The sequence below is a fragment of the Mesocricetus auratus genome, unplaced genomic scaffold (genome assembly GCF_017639785.1).
Source record: "Mesocricetus auratus isolate SY011 unplaced genomic scaffold, BCM_Maur_2.0 Super-Scaffold_100026, whole genome shotgun sequence".
NCBI lineage: Eukaryota > Metazoa > Chordata > Mammalia > Rodentia > Cricetidae > Mesocricetus > Mesocricetus auratus.
In genome coordinates this window covers 8,581,231-8,594,754 of record NW_024429207.1, presented here as the reverse complement: position 1 = coordinate 8,594,754, position 13,524 = coordinate 8,581,231, and the positions used below count along the sequence as shown (strand labels likewise).

Sequence of the window (13,524 nt, the reverse complement as noted above, 5' to 3'; positions counted from 1 at the left end):
AAAGGAAATGGATGACTTCCTGGACAGCTATCATTTGCCAAAACTAAATCAAGAACAGATAAGCAATTTAAATAGACCTATAACCCCTTTGGAAATAGAAGCTGTCATCAAAAGTCTCCCTACCAAAAAAAAGTCCAGGTCCAGATGGCCTCAGTGCAGAATTCCACCATTAATTCAAAGAACAGCTTATACCAATTCTTCTCAAAGTGTTCCACACAATAGAAGCAGAAGGGTCTTTGCCAAACTCTTTCAGACCAATATCCCTCATGAACATTGATGCAAAAATACTCAATAAAATACTGGCAAATCGGATCCAAGAACACATCAAAACACTCATTCACCACGATCAAGTAGGTTTCATCCCAGGGATGCAGGGATGGTTCAACAAATGAAAATCCATCAACGTAATCCACCATATAAACAAGCTGAAAAACAAAAATCACATGATCATCTCACTAGATGCTGAAAAAGCCTTTGACAAAATCCAACACCCCTTCATGATAAAGGTCTTGGAGAGATCTGGGATAACAGGGACATACTTAAACATAATAAAAGCTATAGACAGTAAACCAACAGCCAACATCAAACTAAATGGACAGAAACTCAACGCAATTCCTCTAAAATCAGGAACAAAACAAGGCTGTCCACTCTCTCCATACCTTTTCAACATGGTACTTGAAGTTCTAGCTATTGCCATACGACAACAAAGGGGGATCAAGGGGATACAAATTGGGAAGGAAGAGGTCAAACTTTCACTGTTTGCAGATGATATGATAGTTTACATCAATGACCCAAAGAACTCTACCAGGGAACTCTTACAGCTGATTAACACCTTCAGCAAAGTCGCAGGCTACAAGATCAACTCAAGAAAATCAGTAGCCCTACTATATACAGATGATAAAAGGGTTGAAAGAGAAATCAGAGAAACATCATCCTTTACAATTACCACAAACAACATAAAATACCTTGGGGTAACGCTAACCAAACAAGTGAAAGACCTGTATCGCAAAAACTGTGAATCTTTAAAGAAAGAAATTAAAGAAGCCCTCAGAAAATGGAGAGATCTCCCATGCTCTTGGATAGGCAGGATCAATGTAGTAAAAATGGCAATCCTGCCAAAAGCAATCTACAGATTCAATGCAATCCCCATTAAAATCCCAGCACAATTCTTCACAGACCTTGAAAGAACAATAATCAATTTTGTATGGAAAAACAAAAGACCCAGGATAGCCAAAACAACCCTGTTCAACAAGGCAACGTCCGGAGGCATCACCATCCCTGACCTCAAGCTCTATTACAGAGCTATAGTCCTGAAAACAGCTTGGTATTGGCACAAAAATAGACAGGTAGACCAATGGAATCGAATTGAAAACCCGGGTATTAACCCACACACATACGAACATCTGATCTTTGACAAAGAAGCTAAAAATATACAATGGAAAAAAGAAAGCTTCTTCAACAAATGGTGCTGGCATAATTGGAGACTGGCATGTAGAAGAATGCGGATCGATCCATGTTTATCGCCATGCACAAAACTTAAGTCCAAATGGATCAAAGACCTCAACATAAATCCAGCCACACTGAACCTCTTAGAAGAGAAAGTGGGTGTTACCCTTGAACGAATTGGTACAGGAGACAGCTTCCTGAACATAACACCAGTAGCACAGACAGTGAGATCAACAATTAATAAATGGGACCTACTGAAACTGAGAAGCTTCTGTAAGGCAAAGGACACAGTCAGCAAGACAAAAAGGCAGCCCACAGAATGGGAAAAAATATTCACTAATCCCACATCTGACAGAGGGTTGATCTCCAAAATTTACAAAGAACTCAAGAAGCAAGTCTCCAAAACACCAAAGGACCCTATTAAAAAGTGGGCTACAGAACCAAATAGAGAGTTTTCAATAGAGGACTCTAAAATGGCTGAGAGGCACTTGAGAAAGTGCTCAACATCCTTAGCCATCCGGGAAATGCAAATCAAAACAACTCTGAAATACCATCTCACTCCTGTCAGAATGGGTAAAATCAAAAACACCAATGACAATTTATGCTGGAGAGGATGTGGTGAAAGGGGGACACTCCTCCATTGCTGGTGGGAGTGCCAACTGGTTCAGCCACTTTGGAAATCAGTATGGAGATTCCTCAGAAAAATGGGAATAAACCTACCACAAGACCCAGCAACTCCACTCTTAGGCATATATCCAAAAGATGCCCATTCATACAACAAAGATGTCTGTTCCACTATGTTCATAGCAGCTTTATTTGTAATAGCCAGAACTTGGAAGCAACCTAGATGTCCCTCACCCGAAGAGTGGATAGAGAAAATGTGGTACATCTACACAATGGAGTACTATTCAGCAGAAAAAAATAATGGAATCATGAGATTCGCAGGCAAATGGATGACACTAGAAGAAACCATCCTGAGTGAGGTAACCCAGTCACAAAAAGAGAAACATGGCATGTACTCTCTCATATATGGATTTTAAACATAGATCTGGGGAGTGCCAGCCTACAATCCTATGGCCAGAGAGTCTGGGAAACAGAAACTTCATTTAGTGGCTGATCGAAGAAGAGGCAGACTCCCTTGGTTAAGTACTGAGCTGAACTCAAGAAAGCCAGTAACAGAGAGGGAGGACTGATGATCAAAGGGATTAAGACTGGGCTGGTTTAACCCCCAGAAACAACTGACCTGACAAAGGTTAACTCTTGAATCCCAGGCATCAGCCTGGGAATCCAGCATGGGACTGATCAAGACCCCCTGAATGTGAGTGTCAGTGAGGAGGCGTAGGGAATCTATTGAGCCTTGGGCAACAGATCAGTACCCATCCCGAGTACACACAGGGACTTTGGACTCCCATCCAACAATGTGAGGTGCACTCTCACCCTGAACTCTTGGGGAAGGGTCTAGGCCCTGCCCTATATGAAATGACAGACTATGGACACCCCCATGGAGGGCCTCACATGGAGGGGATAACAGGGGGGGTTGGGGGGAGGGCACGGGAGGAGGGGAGGGAATGGGAGAGGGACCTGGAACTGACTTGTGAAGCCTCCTCGTTTCTTATCTAAATTTAAACTGGAAAATAAAATATTAAAAAAAAAGCTAAGAAACTGTCTCAAAGGCATTTTTTACAATCCTTCCTCCACATTAAGGTAATGGTATTCAATAATCTAATCCATTCACAAAATGGCTCTCTGCGTCTGCTCTGGTGTCTTCTGCCACATCAGTGCATATTTATGCATGACTGAGATAAGAGTTTCCTTAACATTGTTCTGTTACCTCTGGGCTCTCATCCTCTCCTATTTATACAGTGAAGCCCACGGTAAGTAGGAAGAAGCTCAGTATTGGCTCCTTCCACCATAGCCCCCACTTCCACCACTTCCTCCAAGACCATAGTTTCCTCCACCATATGGTCCTCCCATGTTCCTGCTACCACCAAAGTTTCCACTCTTCATTGGGCCATAGTTAGAAGGTTGCTGGTTATAATTTCCAAAATCATTGTAATTTCCCCTCCATAATTTCCTCCTCCATTGTTGTCATAACCACCTCTGTAGGCCCCACCCTGGTTGCCATATCCAGGTCCTCCACCACCATATCCTCCTCTTCCTCCTCCATAACCAGGGCTACCTCAAAAATTGCCACCCATTATAGCCATCCCCAAGTCCACATCCACTTCCATATCCATCAGAAACCCCCCTGACATTGCTTCCTGGTCCTGGTCCAAAAGTGCCCCCACCACCACGAGAATCCCTAAAACCAAAGTTTCCTCCTCGTCCACTCCTAGAACTTTGGACTTCATGCATTTCTTGTCTAGACAATGCATTTCTAACTTTTGCATTGTGACCATTGATGGTGTGGTATTTTTGCAATACAATTTTATCCACAGGATCATGGTCATCAAAAGTAACAAAGCCAAAGCCTCTTTTCTTCCCAGACTGCCTATCAGTAATTATTTCAATAGTATCAATTTTCCCATATTCTTCAAAATAATCTCTAAGGTGGTGTTCCTCAGTATCCTCTTTAATTCCACCAACAAACAATTTCTTCACAGTCACTTGGGCTTCTGGTTTTCCAGACTCCTCTCTTGCTACAGCACGTTTTGGCTCAACCACCCTGCCATCAATGGAATGAGGCCTTGCAGCCATGGCAGCATCAACCTCAGCCATGGATGAGAATGTTACAAATCCGAATCCCCTTGATCTTTTGCTTGCATGATCTCTCATAACCACACAGTCTGTGAGCTTTCCCCATTGCTCATAGTAGTTTCTCAAACTTTCTCCTGTAGTTTCAAAGCATAAGCCACCAATAAAGAGTTTACGGAACTGTTCCTTTTCTCTTGTTTCAGATGTGTAGTCCATTATCATCATGGCAGGGAGCACGGTGGCGTGCAGACAGGCACTGGAGCAGTAGTTTAGAGATAACCCCCAAGCATTTGCACATAAGGAGAGAGCGAAGATTAGCTTTTGAAGACATCCTTTAATGTGTTTTACATCTAAATATTAGGTGTACTTTATTACTTTGGAAAACATCTACACATTGGAAATTACCTTGAAAAGCAATAATGTGGCTACTACGAAAAAGGATTAGTTTTTTGTTTTAGTTTTTGGCTTTTTTGAGATAGGGTTTCTTTATGTAGCCCTTGCTATACTGGAACTCACTCTATAGACCAGTCTAGCCTTGAACTCAGAGATCTGTCTGCTTCTGCTTCCTGTGTGCTGAGATTAAAGGTATGCACCATAAACCACCCAGCTAAGACTAGTTCTATTATGTACAAAACAAATCAAATATATGCTGATTCTGAAATAAATTTCAAAAAATTTGAAGTTAAATTTTTATAAGGTCTATCCAGGGGTTAAATTATCTTAAATAGAAATATGTACATTCACTATTTTGGCACCATGAAGAGTAGTCCTCACCTTAGAGCTATTAGCAAATAACTGGTAAGGAGAATAGATATTTAGTATTGTTCACATTATACTGAGGACAGAGTAACATGTATTTATTTTTTCCTTATGTGATTCTAAACTTCAAAGAGAATGAGGACATAGTAAGCATGGGATGGAAATGTACATAAAGACAAAGTGTATGCTTTATTTCATCAATGAGTCATAAATTAATATAATTTATATTTTGTTCTTACTTACAGAATACCTGTTGTAAAATCTGGGTAGCCATTGTTTTATTATCTGAATAGTTATAAATTCTCCATTCCATTGCCATAACTTATATTTACTTCATACATAGATTAATTCTAGAGCTATTTGCTGAGCACATATTTTATGACAGGAACTGTATCACTGGCTATAGGCTTATACTCCCTGAACTGTCAGTCTGATAAAGAATACACACACTCTTTAGGTGATGAGGAAATGTCAGTTGGCTTCAAGTGTTACATTCTATTATATTTTAGTTCTTCATTAATTGAAATAAAGACTAGTTGAGAATTAGTGAGAACTGTTAATTAGATGTTTAATATTAACATGGAATGTTACCTGAATTAAATCTCCTGCATGAATCATGACTAAAAAGAGTATGAGTTAGATGCTAAAATTCTATTTTACATATAAGATGTAGTCTTTACTTACCAAACCATAAACTGACCATCTATTTATATTTCATACATATTTGTAACTTATTACACAAACTATTTCTCCTCCAAACCACTCGATTTGGAAAACATATTAAAGATGCATCTTAATTGTGGGGTTTTACTACACTAAGTGCTTCATTTCTTACATTTGGAATAGTTGGACACAGAAACAAGGTATTACAGGGAAATAATCCCAGCCACTATGTACATGATGCTACTTGATTGATTTGAAATGCCAGCTTCCAGAATGTGTGACCATTGTTAGACTTTGAGGAACAAAAGTAGTGACAGTGACCTACCCGTGAAAAGAATGCTATGGATAAGCCAATCAGTTACTTTATCAGCCTGCTATTATTACTGTGCCAAACTGTCATGTTTGCATTGCTTTAGCATGATGTGACTGGTAGTTATGGTCAGACAGCACGATAAAGTGATGACATCATCCCCTGTGGCCAACTTACACCTTATTCTCTACAATTAGTCATTAAGGGAAGTGTAAGACCACACACACATTCCAACTAGATACAATGGTTCTCTTAATCCTCCATCACAGTCAGACAGGAAAGATCCTACGAATATAAATTCTACTGGACTCCCATTTTTGAGAAGCAAATAGATTTTTATTGAAATAGTAAAGTCTCAAGACCATGTTAACCTTCATCATGACATGTGAATTCAGACTCAAGGTTTGTTGAGAAGTGGCTTACCTCTTCACATATGGAAGGAGAGTAATACTTTCTCAAAATTCTTAATGTCGAAAATGCCCATTATTTTCCACAATAATACTTGGAACAAATTCAATTCATAAAAGAAAGGTTTTAAAGGTAACCAAATGCAAATATGCTTCTGGGTAAATCTTCCACCAAAAAAAGTCACACCTGAACAAATAAAGATCAATCTAAGTTTGGGATAAAGATAAGAGTAAGGCACAAATAAATAAAAAGTAATTATTTAAAAATGGGATAAATGATAACCAAAATGAATCATGGCTGTACCAAGGTGACACCTCTCCTCTTGTTTGTCATAAATCCATTTTTTCTTTGACTTCTAAGGCAAAAATGCAAGAGCAACTCCATCTGTAAGCAGCCAAGATGGATAGAGATTAAGTAGGTAAATGCAATTGTTTAGTAATTTCACTAGAGTTGATCTGAGAAGGTGAATGCTTTAACTATTTATATACACTGGGTCTGAGCCTCTTAAGGAAAGAAAAATCCTAAATTTTAAGAATACAATACAGTTATACATGATATGCGCATATAACATATATATACATATATATTCATTATCACATATAGTGTTTCTATGTAGAGTCAGACTATGGCTGCTAGTTTTGAAATCTCATTACTTGCCTGGATTGTAAGAAAAGGCATAATTACATATAAATTGGCAAAGCTGTTAGAAACTAGCATGGCCTAAGTAGAACACATCAGAAGTAGTTACTTTGCAAATATCCCTAAGTTTCAGTTTCATCAAAGTCTCTTTTCTTTTCATGATAGGGTTGAGAATATAACAATAAAACATAGTTTATAATTAAAACATGTACTGAGCCATTGGTGTGAGCCGCACACAATGATTAACTCTTCCTTTTGAGGGAATTATCTATTCTACCATCAGGTTAACAAGGCACTGTTATTGATGCTAGTGTAGAAATGAGAATTGCAGTCTTGTTAACTTCAGTCTGACTCAGTTTGTCCCTAGTTCCCTATTGGTTTGCTTTCATGCTTTGGAACACGATGTCACTGTATAGTCCAACCTGTCTTTGTACTCATAATCCTACCTCAGCCTCTAGAGTACTAGGATTACAGATGACACAGTGTGCCAGGTTCAGAGAATTGACTTTAAAACCACTAATGGTGTCACAGAGTGGAGAGAGCAAGGTTTGGGGACTCAACCATGTCTAGACTACAATTCACTGAGGGTGGGTACCGAGTCCTTACACAGTCCCAGGGACTCTACCTGATTGGGGCCATGAGAAAAACGAAGGACGCATATGTGGACAAACAGAAACACAGACACAGAAAAGCTGGGGTCAGAACGTCTGGATCTCAGAGAAGCCACAGTACCCCAGAAGCTCAAAGTGCTTATCATATGCAGGTGAACAGGGGTGTGGGGTTCAGCATACATCTGAATCAAAGAGACATATTTAGCTAATCTGGGTAGAAGCCGTCTTTGTAGGGAAGCTGTCTACAGGACATAAACGTTTGATTGCAGGAGAAAGCTATGGTATATATTTGCTACACACCAGGGTAAAATTCACACTCAGACTCCCAGGGTCTGCCATCCCTCTGAGTGTCATCTGGGAAAGCCTTTTCCACTCCTATGGGGCTAAGCATTGGAGTCCTTCTCATGGTTGTGTCTGGCAATATCACCCATCCACTCAGGACTTCTCTCTGGCTCCCTCCGTTCCTCGGTAGTAGTTGTTATCTGGATGACCCTTCTGGGCAATTCTTAAGTTCTTAGTTGAATCCTTTGTAGAGTGATTGGCTCACATATGAGAAAGGAAGTGTTGACTCGATATATGATGTCTGACAAATTGCATGATCCTTTTGGGTGCCACCCATATTTCCCCTTCATTTTCGACTTCATTTCCAGAATCCCATTTGTATCCCAATATGATTTGAAATAGTCTAATAACAGATACACTGCCCAAGAATTTAAAGAAGTGAAGGGCAGTGTACTTTAAGATGAAACTAGCTTGGTACCTAGACTGCAAATTTGTGCAGAAATGGAGCCCCTGCTAGATTGACTTCATCCCACCTACACACTTTTCTTCTGCCACATTTGGCCAGAGAAATCTGCTTCTGTGGGAGTCTTGGAGGAAAGAAAAGAAAGGCCCCAAATACCAACTTGGTTGTCTAATTGTTTTTAACTTTCCAATCATTCAAAGTCTAGATAAGTGCCTTAAGTCTCTTCCAGAGGCTGTGGTCCAAATCCTCACACAGCAGAAAACCTTGGGAACAGAACAAAGGGGTTTCGTTATCAGGTAGAATCTGAAAGTTTCTGCGAAATGGAGAGGCACAATAGCTCTTAAAATAAGTAGGAGATCTAAACTGCAGGCTCAGAAAAAAAAAGAAAATCAAAAGAGGCAAGACCCAGTAAACCACAAACACCCACGCAGCAGCACCAAGGATCCTTGGCTTACTGAGAACAAGAGAGATCATGAGAGAAGGAACAGAAAGATGGTCAGCCAACGTCACAGAAATCCAGTTTGGTGAAGTACTAATGGCCTCAGGGAGTTGTTTGTTTGGAGTTTAGACAGAGCAGTTTGATAAGAAAAGAATCTGAGGGGCTGGTGAGAAAGGTAAATAATTAACCATGCAACCCCAGTGAACAGTGGCAAGCTAAGATAGTCATGTTAGACCTTCAAAGCAGAAGTGTTAGCAACAGCTGGACCCCAGCCTGAGACAGTCCTCTTTCTGCTTCAGGCACTTTTACTTTCTCCTGGAAAGGCAGTCCCTGAAAGCCAGACCAAGGTTACACTTAAGAGATCAAAAGGAGGCCTTTCCCAAAACATTAAAGACAATGTTCTGAGTTCTTCAATGCTTATGAATATGTTTGTTCACCTGTTTCCTCCTGAAACTTCTATGTTTTCAGACTTAAGTCAAATATTAGGCATGTATGGAGCTACTTGGTTAAAAATAATGTGCTTTCTCAAGGGAGTGGTGGCACATATACACCTATAACCATACACCTAAGGAGGCTGCAGTGGGAAAATGGCAAGTTCAAGGCCAGCTTGGGCTACACAACAAGTTCTGAGGTATTCAATGGGGTCATGTCTCAAAAACCCAGGGGCTGGAGGTATAACTCATTGATAGCACACTGGCCAATCAAAAACAAACAAAACAATAATAACAGAGCAAAAGAAGCATCACCTATAGTCTATATTGTGCTTGCTCTCTTTCTCCTGCATGGTTATCATACAGAATTCCTTATTGGGAAATTTCTCAGAGCATAGTGGTTCTTTCTCTAAATTATGCACTTAAGCAGTTGAATAGACACACAGAATGTGTTAAATCAATTTCATTTTTTTTTCCTAAGTACCTTTCAATCTGTACATCTAGGTGAATAGTAATCATCAAGGAAATAGAAAGGTATGTGGGGGAAGTGAACATGGTGAGCTTTAATGTGAAAAAAAGACCAATATAGACATAACCAAATGATTTCTAATTACCATGGTGCCTCTTAAACTCCTATCAGAGCTAGGGTTGATGGCCCTTGAGAAAACTAAGGAAATCTGGCATTCGAACTTCGATTGAGAGACAAACAATGCAGGAATGCTGACCTGCTCATGCTCCTCCCCAGTCCAGTTCAGTGAAGTCATTTCAACCAGGGATCTGAACCTGAAAATGAGATTATTTGTTTTAATCTGTTTTAAAGTTGAGTGAAAACATAATTCTGGGCCATATGGAATCATGGCTTAACTGGGTAACTAGCTGATAATGAAAAACAGCTGATACTCTTTATGATATGTTTTCACAGCTATTTTAATTCAGTGCATGAGCTTAGAGTAGGTGTTCACATTTTATAAATAAATACTGTGCGTCAAAAACCAAGGGTGCAACTTATAAAACAGCTCATCTCCTTTCACTTGGGGAGCAGGGTGCTCCATCTGCTCCATCCAATCCTTCTAATTCACTCCCCAGTGTGTTTGTGAGTCTCAGTAAGACTGAGTATGGGGGATGGGGGAATAAAGTCATTTCTCCACTTTAAAATTCTTTTCCTAAAAGTTTTGTGTTGTTCTGGCCAATGCTTTTAGTAAGTGTGTGTGTGTGTGTGTGTGTGTGTGTGTGTGTGTGTGTGTGTGTGATATCACGTTAGTAGCACTTTAAAAAAAACCCTTCCACAAAAATGAGTCTCCATTAATATTTTTGACCAGAGACAAAACTGGGTTGTACAGAAGTCTAAATGGAATCAGTCACTAGCATTTGAAATAAAAAAGAGTTCCCTGTATTAGTGGATGATTATGAGAGATTCGGTTTAATGATTATCCACATCATACATTTCACACATACAGGTTGCACACTAGTGTTTTAACTTGAAGCCACCTAGAGGGAGAGGCCCAACAGCATGAGATATATTTGTCAAAGACTTCCTACATGGGATATAAAACCCATGGGATCATTGCACAGCTTAAGAACGTCCGAAGAGCAGGATGAGAGATACCATAATATAGGAAGTCACTATAGGTTTGAGGAGAGATCTGGCACTACTGAGATTTCCAGAGATCTACAAAGATGACACCAATAGGCAATCTAAGCAATAGTGGAGAGGCTACCTTAAATGCCCTTCCCCAATAATGAGATTGATGACTACATTATATGACATCCTAGAGCTTTCATCCAGTGGCTGATGGAAGCAAAGGTACACCCACAGCTAAACACTGAACTGAATTCCTGGAAACCAGTTGCAGAGAGGGAGGAGTGATGAGCAAAGGGGTCAAGAATGGGCTGGTGAAACCCATAGAAACAGCTCACTGAACAAGGGAGAGCTCATGGACCCCAGACTGATAGCTGAGAGGCTAGCATGGGACTGATCCTGACCCCCTGAACGTGGGTGTCAGTGAGGAGGCCTCAGCAATCTTTGGGGCCTCTGGTACTAGATCAGTATTTATCCCTGGCATTCTAATGAATGTTGGGAGCCCATTCCACATGGAGTGATGCTCTCTCAGCCTGGACACATGGTGGGAGGGCATAGGCTCTGCTCCAGATGATGTTGCAGACTTTGGAGATCCCACATGAAGGGCCTCACCCTCCCTGGACAGTTGAGTGGCGATTGAATGGGGGGGTTGGGGGGCTGGAGGTGGGGAGGGAGCTGGGATTGACATGTGAAGCAAGCTTGTTTCTAATTTAAATAAAATTTTCAAAAGTTAAAAAGAATGGAGTCCAAGTAACAATGCCATGTACTGGTTTTGAAAATTATAAATCAGGATCAAGGTTTAGGAACTGAACACATTCCAAAACTAAGGACTGTTCAAAAGCATGTATGTGTCCATGGAAGATAGATCAGTTCTCATCTGTGATCTCCCATTGCACATCAGTGAGAACAAAGGCAATAGACAATCTGGACCAGTAGGTTCAGCCACAGCAGGTTAAGAATGCATCTTTACAGGGATTGGTCTACCAAGTTGGGGCTGGATAATGTTTGATAGAGTTCCTGGGGAGAGCTTAATCACAAAGTGATACTTTAACCAATTGACCTGCAAAGCCCTCCCCTTCCTTGGGAATCTATCATTTAATAAGTGGAATGGAAGTTACAGTGCAATTGGTGTGGAGAGGAGAAAGTTTGATGGAATCAGTGTACAATGTGTACCTCTGGGCCATTTCAGCAGATGGTAGATTCAAGGCCTCTTGGGATCCTTCAGGGTTCAACTATAATGTGGTGTTTCCTATCATGGCAACGGGTCTTTTCTTTCTTCTCGTGGTTTGGAAAGAAAATAGAATGATTGTGTGCCAGTAAGGACTGCTTCAAGGCATGCCGAGGCCCAGGTTGCATTAATGATATTAATGGATGCTACCATCCCCCACATCTCCGATTCAGAATCAAGGTGCTCACTTATCCAGTCCTATGGGGTCTGGCCTTTACTTTGGACAAACTGGAAGAGTCCTCCCAGTCCCTGAGCTGCCTATGGCATCTGTTAAACCCTGTGATGGTTAATTTGATTGTCAGCTTGATGACATTTAGAACCACCTAGGAGGCTAACCTCAGTACTTCAATGAGGAAGTTTCTAGAGTGATTAACTGAGGTGGGAAGAACGACTCTAAATGTGGCCTATAGCACCAGGATCTCTTCTCTCTCTCTCTCTCTCTCTCTCTCTCTCTATATATATATATATATATATATATATATACATACATATATATATGTATATATATATGCATATATATATGTGTGTGTGTGTGTGTGTGTGTGTGTCCCTGTCTGTCTGTCTCTCTGTCTCTCTCTCTTTCCCTGTCTGTCTCTCTGTCCCTATCTCTCTATCTCTTCTATCTCTCTCTCTGTGTCCCTGTCTGTCCCTCTGTCTCTATATCTCTATCTCTATCTCTCTCTCTACCTCTCTCTCTGTCCCTATCTGTCTCGCTGTCCCTGTCTGCTGTCTGTCTGTCTGTCTGCCTCTCTCTCTCTCTCTCTCTCTCTCTCTCTCTCTCTCTCTCTCTCTCTCTGTCTGTCTTCCCTCCTACCTGACTACAGATACAATGTGACCTCATCTTCCTGCCACCATGTCTCCTCCATCACGATGGACTGTATCCCTTAAACCCTTCACCAAAAGAGACCCTTCTTCTAAAAGGTGCATCTGTCAGGACTTTTGTCAAAGACACAAGCTAAGCCATTGCTATAAAGTCTCATCAGAGGCTGCCTTTCCTCTTTGCCCAGTTTTCTCTACCCTGCTCCTTTACAGACCTAAACATCCTTCAGGAATGTCTTCTTTCATGGGTTTCTAGAAAACCAACCTAAGGCAGCAGACATGATGCTGGTGCTGATGAGGATGAGGGTACTGTGGGGGAGGGGAGACATGCAGCAGACAGAGTGGTGATAGAAATGGCATTCCATGCGCCATTGTTCTCTGCACTCGATCATTGTAATAGTCTGTGGATGGACAGAGCCCTAACTGGATTCAATCTATAAACAAGGGAGCCGATTAACTTGAAACACATGGTTGTATCTATAAACACAGATCTCGTGGTAAATCTTGTCGTTTCCAGTTTGAGTGTTAGGTCACTTGATTTCCATGCCTGACACATCACAGAACTAAAAACATACTAGCTGAATAAACGTCCAATTTCATTGGCTCTTTGTACTTCCCTTTACCCTGAAAACATTCAGAAGTCCTGCCTTGAAGGTAATCATGACTCCAAAAGTTTTGAATGATTCCATTCAATAGATTTTATACTCACTAGCTCAAAAGAAGGATTTGTTTCATTTAGAAAATGTAATGGCT

At 40.7% G+C, this 13,524-nt stretch overlaps 1 protein-coding gene and 1 pseudogene across 2 annotated transcripts in view; one reads left to right on the top strand and one right to left on the bottom strand.

The window, feature by feature from the left end:
• Positions 1-13,524, top strand: part of Sorbs2 (sorbin and SH3 domain containing 2) — a 300,895-nt gene that overhangs the window by 84,393 nt on the left and 202,978 nt on the right. The gene's annotated exons all lie outside the window — the stretch shown is intronic.
• On the bottom strand, positions 3,322-4,371 carry LOC101843560 (annotated as a pseudogene).